Source organism: Lygodium microphyllum, chromosome 7 (genome assembly GCF_053477565.2).
Source record: "Lygodium microphyllum isolate KBCC chromosome 7, Lygodium_microphyllum_v1.1.10, whole genome shotgun sequence".
Lineage (NCBI taxonomy): Eukaryota > Viridiplantae > Streptophyta > Polypodiopsida > Schizaeales > Lygodiaceae > Lygodium > Lygodium microphyllum.
In genome coordinates, this window is record NC_141141.1 from 160,007,022 (window position 1) to 160,016,339 (window position 9,318).

Consider the following 9,318-nt stretch of genomic DNA (forward strand, 5'->3'; position numbering starts at 1 on the left):
GCATTGGTAAATTTTGATGTCTGTGGGCTCATGCCCTATCAGCCTATGGGTGGTGCAAAGTGTTTGTGACATTCATTGACAATTTTTTGTGTAAAGTCTGGGCTTACCCCATTAAGCTTCAGTCTGAAGTCTTGGCTATGTTTCAAATATGGCTTTCATCGGTTGAGAACCAGACTAGGCATAGGCTGAAATGCCTTAGGGCTGACAATGGGGGAGAATATGTGTTACGTGCTTTTGAAAAACTATGTGACGAGAGGAGTATTAAGTGTCAGTTGACTGCCCTCTATACCCCACCCCAGAATGGTTTGGCTAAGCAGATAAATAGAACCATCCAGGAGCATGTACGCAGTATGCTTAGCCATGTAGGCTTACCACAGAGCTTTTGGATTGAGGCAGTTAGTACAGCTGTGCATGTCATAAATAGATCACCTTCTAGTGGTTTGGATTTCTAGGTTGCAGAAGGAGGTATGGACTGGGAAACCTCCGTCTTATGCACATCTACATGTCTTTCGATGTGAGGCATTCTGCCATGTGCCCAAAGATAAGCGTGCTAAGTTGGATCCTAAGAGTGTCAAATGCATTTTCCTTGGCTATGGGGATGCAGGTGAGATAGGTTACCGCCTCTAGGATCCGCAAGCGGTGAAAAGTCATCTGCAGCGATGATGTAGTCTTCCATGAAGACAAGATGCATAGGCATCTTGAGAGGGTGGTAGAGATACGCAAGGTTATATTCCAGGAGGAGCCACGTGCTCTTGCACAGCCAGTTGGACAGCTTGCAACAGCAGTTGGTACACATGGCTAGAGTGCTACACAAGCAACAGATCCGGTCTACTAGAGATAGACGTCCACTTAATAGATTTGAGTCCTTGATGCATTATGTCTTGGTTATAGATGCAGGAGAGCCTCTCACCTATGATGAGGCTATGCATAGGGGTGATAGTCACTCCTGGGAGAGGGCTATGCAGTCTGAGATAGACTCTTTGCACAAGAATATGACTTGGGATTTGGTTGCATTGCCTCAAGGTAAGAAGGCTTTGCCATGCAAATGGGTGTACAAGTTGAAAAGTACCCCTAGAAACCCCAAGCTGGCTTATAAGGCAAGACTTGTCACTAAGGGTTTTAAACAAGAGCGTGGAGTTAACTTTGATGAAGTCTTTTCTCCTATGGTCAAGATGACCACCTATGCTTGGTTTTGGCCTTAGTCGCACAGCTTGACTCGAACATGTATCAGATGGATGTCAATACTCCATTCTTGCATGGGGATTCACATGATGAGAGATACATGGAGCAGCCTAAGGGCTTTGCAAAACCTGGCAAGGAGCACTTGCTGTGCAAGTTGAAGAAAAGTCTTTTTGGCTTGAAGCAGGCACCTAGGGAGTGGTATCATAAGTTTGATGCCTTTATGCAATCACAGGGCTACAGCAGGAGTGCTATGGATTCGTGTCTTTACAAGAAGATAGCCCGTGATGGCTCCTTGCTTATTTTGGTACTTTATGTGGATGATGTGCTTAGCAGGGAAAGCTCATGATGAGTTGGATGCTCTTAAATCTCAGCTGAAGAAGAGCTTTGAGATGAAGGATTTGGGACAGGCCTCTCACATTCTTGGTATGCGCATTAAGCATGACAGGGATCAGGGACTACTCTACCTCTCATAGAGGGAGTACATTCATAAATTCCTTGAGCATTTCCACATGCAAGACGTAAAGCCTATTGGTTGTCCATTACCTTCTTATGTCAAGGTTTCACAGGCCGATTGTTCGCAGACAGATGAGTAGAGGGCCGAGATGGCCAAGATCCCTTATGCATCACTTATCCCCTGCAATAGGTAGACTTCTAAAGACTCCTTATTTTCTCTTCAAATCTAAATTTTGAAGCAAGGGTTGATGATTATTCCAAACAATAGAGATGAAGTAGAAACCCTTGATGCACCAAGCTCTTAAATTCAAATGGGGCCAAGAAAATGACATTGATATGCACTAGTGTAGATGCATTAGGGAAGAGTGCTTGAATTATTCCAAGAAAGTCTTGCTAGAAGCCTATCCCTCTAAAGACCTCCAAGATGAAACCCCAACTTGTGTGATCATAAGCTTTCTCAAATTCCATTTTAATAAGAACAAAATCTATTTGCATAGACAAGGGATAATCAATATAGAAAATTAGGTTAAGTATAACAGTGTGAATCTTCATATCATGGGATAAACCCATGTTGTTGCGGATGGATAAGACTGACTAAAAGGGGCTTAATCCTATTATCAAAGGCCTTGTCCATTATTTTATAGGCCACATATAACATTGTTAAGGTCCTCCATGTAGGAATCCTAGCCCTATCTAGAGTCTTAGGGATAAATCCGATCAAATCTACATTAAACTCCCTTGGAAATTCCCCTTCCAATCTAATCTAATTGAGGAGCCTACATAAGTCCATGGCATACATGTCCCATATAGTGACTAAAAGACTTCCATAGGAATGACTTCTAGACTCATGCATTGCTTATAAGTGTAGTTCCTATTCCATATGAATGCGGTGGATAAATCCATGACGACATACATGAGTGAGTTGTTCCTTTGAAAACAGACATTCCAACCTTAGGTCCTTTTCAAATTCGATAGATCCCTTTTTAATTGGCCAAAAAGCCTATAACTTCTATTGATAATCTGTACGAAGGGAGAGTAATTATAAAGGATAAGTGCTTTGGAAAATCTTGAGCTTTGAAAATCTTGAGCAATAATATCATCATATTTAAGTACTCTTCCTCTTGCCATCTTCGATCATGATGATGGTCTCCCATGCCTTCTTTTCTTGCAAAGACTTTAAAAAATATGAGCATTGCCAACTAAATGCCAATGGAGTTTTAGTTGTAGCTTCATAGCTTGATCGTTGAGAAAATGCTCCACTACTCTAAGTAGTTAATGTCGATAGCAATTAGCAATAGGATGAACATTCAGAGAAAGCATAATGCACTCCCTAATCCACAAGCATTGGCTAACATATCTCTTGTATTTCTAGTTTGCTCTTTACCATGGCTCTTAGCTATGTTTGTGATTGAAGTGATGAGGCAATGATACAACTCATCCAAGTAGCATCAAATTTTGGCTAGCCCTACTCACACTTTGCCAAGTTTCAATTAACTTTTGGTGGCATGCCTCCTTCTTCAAGTAAGATGTGTTGTTTCAAAATAGAGAGATGGCTTATAATTTTCCTTTAGATTAGATATTGAGGATAAGGCAAAGAAGCATGAGCCAACGATGATGTTACATGGAAGACAAGGAGCCATAAGTCAAGCCACTAGAGTTATGAGGATTGAAACCATTGCAACTCAAAAGAGGAGAGGAGGCGAGTAGATCTAATGAATGCTATAAGTACACTCACTATGATAACCACCAACAGGTCTGGAGAGTTTTCCAGGAGAGATCACACTGTCAATGCAAAAGAGCAATACACGAGGCACAATAATTTGAAGGCTGGTTGCAGTGCATATGGAGCTGAGGATACGAAGAAAGGCATAGTAATAATAAGGGTGGGGGTGATGAGGGACAACACCATGCCTTTGTGGTTGAGAGGCATGATGGATAGGAGGTATGACAGGTACTTTTGCATGTGGAGAAGAACATATGGAGTGTGGAATAAGGGAGGGCACCCTCTACTAGGCAAAACAAATCAGACTTGGTTGGATGAGGTCTTTCGTAAAGGCAACCTGTTTGAAGGACCCTTACACTTGATTATTTTCTCTTCTTTGATCCACCATGGTTGCAACATTCCTCTTCTTGCAAATCTTGAAGGCATCTCTTTCCCAGTCAGTGCACCAAATGAACAACACCCTGCCAGAGCACCAATTGAACCACGAATTAGCCAAGAGAGGATGCAAATATGCTTGTTGGCCACAAAAACCTACAAGAAAACTCTCCTTCTCACCAAGAACCATGCCTCAAACACACAAGAAAGAGGCACACAAGAAATTGAGAGATCCAAACCATCCTCACCCTCTTCTTCTTCCTCACTCTCCATAAAAATGAGCATGAAGCATAAGAGAAAGAGACAAGAACAAGAAGGGAAGTGTTGTACCAAAATGGGAGAGAGGGAAAATGAATTATGACATGAGAAGATAAAGGAAGAGAGATGTTGTAACCACCTCAACCTCCCACCTCCCCAAAACACCCGACAAGTCTCATTTTCTTGATATTAAAATTGAAAGTGCATACATAGACTAAGATCTTTAAGACCCTTCATTTTTAGCATGAGACAAAAGTGTTTGACCATCCCTTTTCCTAATACAATATTTTATAGTGTGAGCCTTTTGGACTACAAATTTTACATTGCTTCATATTTGAATTTTTTCCAAGAGTTACAAAAGCAAAATGTTGTTTCACAAAAGATGTTCCCATGTTGAGTACATTTTTGTGCCTATTTTTGCACTGATTTTCCAATCATCACAAGATTCCCACGGATAATATTCCATGAGGAATCACCAAAAGAGAAAACATAGCCCACATAATCCAAAGTGCCAATAATAGAGATAAGGCTCTTCATGAGCCTGTACACGACGAGCATCATGAAGAGTGAACATGTTGCCTACATCAAACTACAGCTAGACATCACCAATACCAACAATCTCTAATGTCAGGTCATTGCCCGTATAGATAAATCAAGTCAAACTATGATAGGAGTGAAACCACTTTCTATGAGGGGCCACATGAAAGGAAGTCCCTAAATCTATCAACCAACATTGAGTATATATTGACAAGGCACCAGTTAGCTAGAAAGTATCAAGAGAAGAAGGTGCAAGTATGAAATCATCATCAGAATCGGTCTGCACGACATTAATCTCTTCAATCTTAACGCTAGACTTGCTAGGGACAATTTTGTGATCATCAGTTTTGTCATGTACTTTACCCTTACCCTTTTCCTTGCACTTGTCCTCATGCATTTTATGGCATTGTGGCCAAATATGTCCTGCTTTCCCACAGTAATGACAAGTCAATGAGGACTTATGGCCATGGGACTTAATGCAAGACTGTCTACATGACTGAGAGCGAGACTATGAGAGTCTCTCCCCATGGCGGTCATTACCACCCCTACCATTATGGCCTCTAACTATCAAACCATGAGAGGTGCAGGAAGCATCGATATTATTTTTGTTAACCTCTTCATTCAAGAGTGCACTCTCTACATCTTGCATCTTTAGCCCTTTAGTAGTTTGTTTACAAACATAGCAGTACAAAATGTATCCCATGATTCAGGCAGTGTAACCAAGAGGAACAAGGGAGGGAGATTACCCTTGAATTCAATTCCATATGAAGACACAAATGGTTGAGAATAGAATGAAAATCGTTTAAGTGGGCTGATTTGGAAGTGCCCTCCTTCCTTCAAAGGTCCATGAGTTGTTTCAACCGATACATCTAAGAAGTAGAGCTCTCCTTCATGCTTTTGGGGCTAATTTGTAGGTTGTTATAATATTCTATTTTGCCCTTCTGAGCTGTCCACAAATTGTATGCAAGAAACTATCAAGTCCAAGTGATTGCCCTCAAATAGACTGCATAGAACTGAAATGATAGGTTGTTATAAGTAACTATAGCAATATGCAAGCAAATCAACTATAAGAAACCAAGAAAAGAAAAGCCATGAACAATCGTCACTGAAGACTATCACAATTGTAGTGTGTCAATAAAATGGCATTCATTTCTACTTATTATAACAATAAAAGCCTTTATAAAACTGAGAAAATAAGTGCTCAAATTATTCCAATAGCATTAAAGACATTGACAGAGTATCCCCAAATGATCGGGCATCAAATAGACATCCCAGGAAGCATAAGTGACCTCCAAACAATGAGTGAAGGGTTGTCCAGAATTGTAATACAAAAAACTATCATAAACTACAAGCTAATGGTGGCTGAACCCAAGAGCTCCAACAAATGATGCCCAAACTCATGCCAAAGGTTCCAAGTATGATGCCTAGTGATTGGCCAGGAGCTTTGGCCAAGAGCAATGCCAAGAGCTGAAGATGAGGTGGGATGAAGCAACTTTGATTAGAAAGTGGGACAACCCAGTCAACGCAAATTGCACCTATTGTCTTGGGCTCATTTTTGGTTGGGCCGGTGCTAATGGGGCTCAAGGGAAGTTTAAGGGGAGCTCAAGTAATCTTTGGAGCATGCCTAAACAAGCTAGAAAGTAAGTGAACCACAATACATACTGCTTCAAAGTTGAGCCATGGCTACCATGAAAACTATGAACTGAAGGTATTCTCCACAAGCTAAAGTAATGTTGAGTCAAAATTGAGCTCTCAGGGAAGATGACTCTATTATATGTTGAAGGGTGTGAGCCCTGAAGTTGAAGCATGGAGCTAAAGCAAGAGTTATGGTGGGAGGGAGAGAGAGAGAGAGAGAGAGAGAGAGAGAGAGAGAGAGAGAGAGAGAGAGAGAGAGAGAGAGAGAGAGAGAGAGAGAGAGAGAGAGAGAGAGAGAGAGAGAGAGAGAGAGAGAGAGAGAGAGAGGATGTGGAAACTCCAATAGTCACAATGTGTGATCGACTTCCTCTTTATTCAAATGTCACTGAAAGAATAAAGAATGAAGTGACAATGATGGGCGCTCACCACCTACAAGGTATAGGTGTGTGGGTAACTTATACCATGATACTGGAACTATTAGTGTAACTAGTACACAAGCAACAAGGCATACGTGCTTTATCCCCAACATATTATATTTACAAAAGGGGATTTTTAATTATAATTTGGAAAAAATCCATAAGTTTTTTAAAGAAAAAAGGATCATTTTATTACCTTGTAGCATATAAGAAAATGGTATTTTCTAATATCCTTTGAATGCACGTAATATAGAGAGTTTATATATAGTGACCCCCCTCCCCTCAAGGTCAATTGGGACAAATCAACATGATGATTGATGCCATTAGATATATTTTCTATCTCACACATGACCCACAACTTCTTGATGGCCATGCTTTATTATAGTTTATTTCAACTTCTATGAGTGGCTTATTCCAAGGCTGAATGATAAAGAATCTCATCTTTCCTTTGCTTCTAGCACCATCCAAAATGAATCTTCATTACATGATGTGAAGCAGAGTGATGTACATAAAACTTTTACTAACATTGACACAATGGCTAAAAGCAATGCTAAAAGCAATGTGCTTGAAATTCCAAACCTTAAGGCTGCAACCACTAACATTTCTACACTAACCCACACCATCAATTCGACCAATTTGAGCCAGTGAACCCCAAGATGCTCCAAAGCAGGCTACTCCAGCTCACCTCTAGATCAGCCCTACTAAACCTGACCCTTCTTCTAGCCTCTAGCCTTTTCTTGTTTCTTGACCACTCAATATAATGGTTGTCCATCTAGCAAATAAATTCAATTCCTTTGAAACAAAATGGCTACTCCAATTTGATGCCATATTCGCTACTTATGTCAAGCTATTTGCAATGATTGATTTGCTGACAATGAGATGATATAAGTTGCTTTTGAATGGCATTGAATTTGGAAAGAGAGTTAATACCTTTGTCACAAAAGCCTCTTATTTTAAGAAGAATATGCTAAGAACCTCCATGACAAGCAATTGTAGTCATGCCAACTTTTTCCCTCTTATGATTATGTGACTAAGTTCAATGATCGGGCCTTAATTGATTAGCTTGAGAAAAATTGTGATTCCATGAGTTAATTCTTACAAAAGTGGTATTGTGCCTTGAGATTACTTGTGATGGTAGTCATCTTATGGCAAAGGTTGAGTATTGTTATAAAGTTAATACACTTCAATTTGATCCAACTTACTATGAGACTATTTCCTTGCACTCTATCATCCTCTCTTGGAATCTTCTATTCCCATGAAAGTTAAAATATCGCCCATTGCTTGATAAGATTCTAACTATAGAGAAGTTACATATTGCCATTCACTTTGTAGGACCATCCTTGCTTAGTGATAAGATTACTTACATTTGTGGACTAGCTATGAAACCAAATGACCTTGATGCTTTTGTTGATTGGGAGAACAATCTGAATTTCTATGAGTGGTGGATCCCAAAAACTACAAAAATACTAACCCTTGTATATAAATAGCCTTAGTTTCATTGTATATATCTTTATTTTATTGCATTGACAAGAGCCAAAGACCCTTTGACTTTTGGAACATTGCTGCATCTTATCTAAGGGTAACATCCAAGGTACGTGATCTAAATTTTGTTTTGGGTATAGTGATAAGAGCTAGAAAAGTTGTCAATAATTTGTTCTATCTTTTCCACTACATGCTACTCTCATAGTTTCACCAAGTGAATGCAAAAAACATCATGTGATAAAGCAATGCAATGAAATCTCAGGTTTAAAGCTAATATCATCAATAGTAACAACTTTTTCTAAAGATTCAAAGCTCTTGCAACATCACAACAACAAGATCATCTGAGAGACTCTAAAGACACAAGAGATCCATCGATATCAAGCATCGAATTTATTTTATGGCGGATCATTATCCATTGAGCACTTCAATGCTTATTTATGGGTACTCGTATTACTTATTGTACTTCAATGACACATGATTATTATGGATGTATTATTTTGTGAGAGTTGAGCTCACTTATGTACACATTTTAGATATATCCCACATTTTATTTTTCATACCTAAATTTTTTGTGTGGGTTGCAAACATGTATTTGCCACTGTATTAGTATTGGCATGGTATAATAAGGCTAAGACATATGTATGCTTCAAGGATTGACTGACCTAGATCCCACAAAGGGGGTAGGATGCCCAAAAGAGGATACAAACCCTAATTCACAATGGTAGAGAGCCTAAAATGCAAAAGGGACATAAACCCGAATTCATAGAGGCACAAATCCTAAAATGCAATGGTGCACCATTCTAGAGAAGTAACCTAACCCTAGCCCTAATTTGTGTCTATATAAGAGTGGGAGGTCTCATTTTTATTTCCCCATTCGGTGCATCCATGATGCTATGGAAAATCTATCAATGCAACTATTGAAACTTTGTATTCTCTTCTTTCATTCTATCATCTTGCTTTCATTGTTGAGAGAGAGAGAGAGAGAGAGAGAGAGAGAGAGAGAGAGAGAGAGAGAGAGAGAGAGAGAGAGAGAGAGTGTGTGTGTGTGTGTGTGTGTGTGTGTGTGTGTTGTGAGGGGTCGAGGGAAGGAAAAGCTATAGTTTATCTTCTTTCTCTTCTTCTTCTTCTTCTTCTTCTCTACTAGCTTCTCGACTTATTAGTGGATGCAAAAGAGCGATGATATTGGATCATGTTTCTTAGGTCGTGGAACCATCTTCAAGTCTTTAAGTTTTTTATCTATAATGCAAAAGGTAAAAT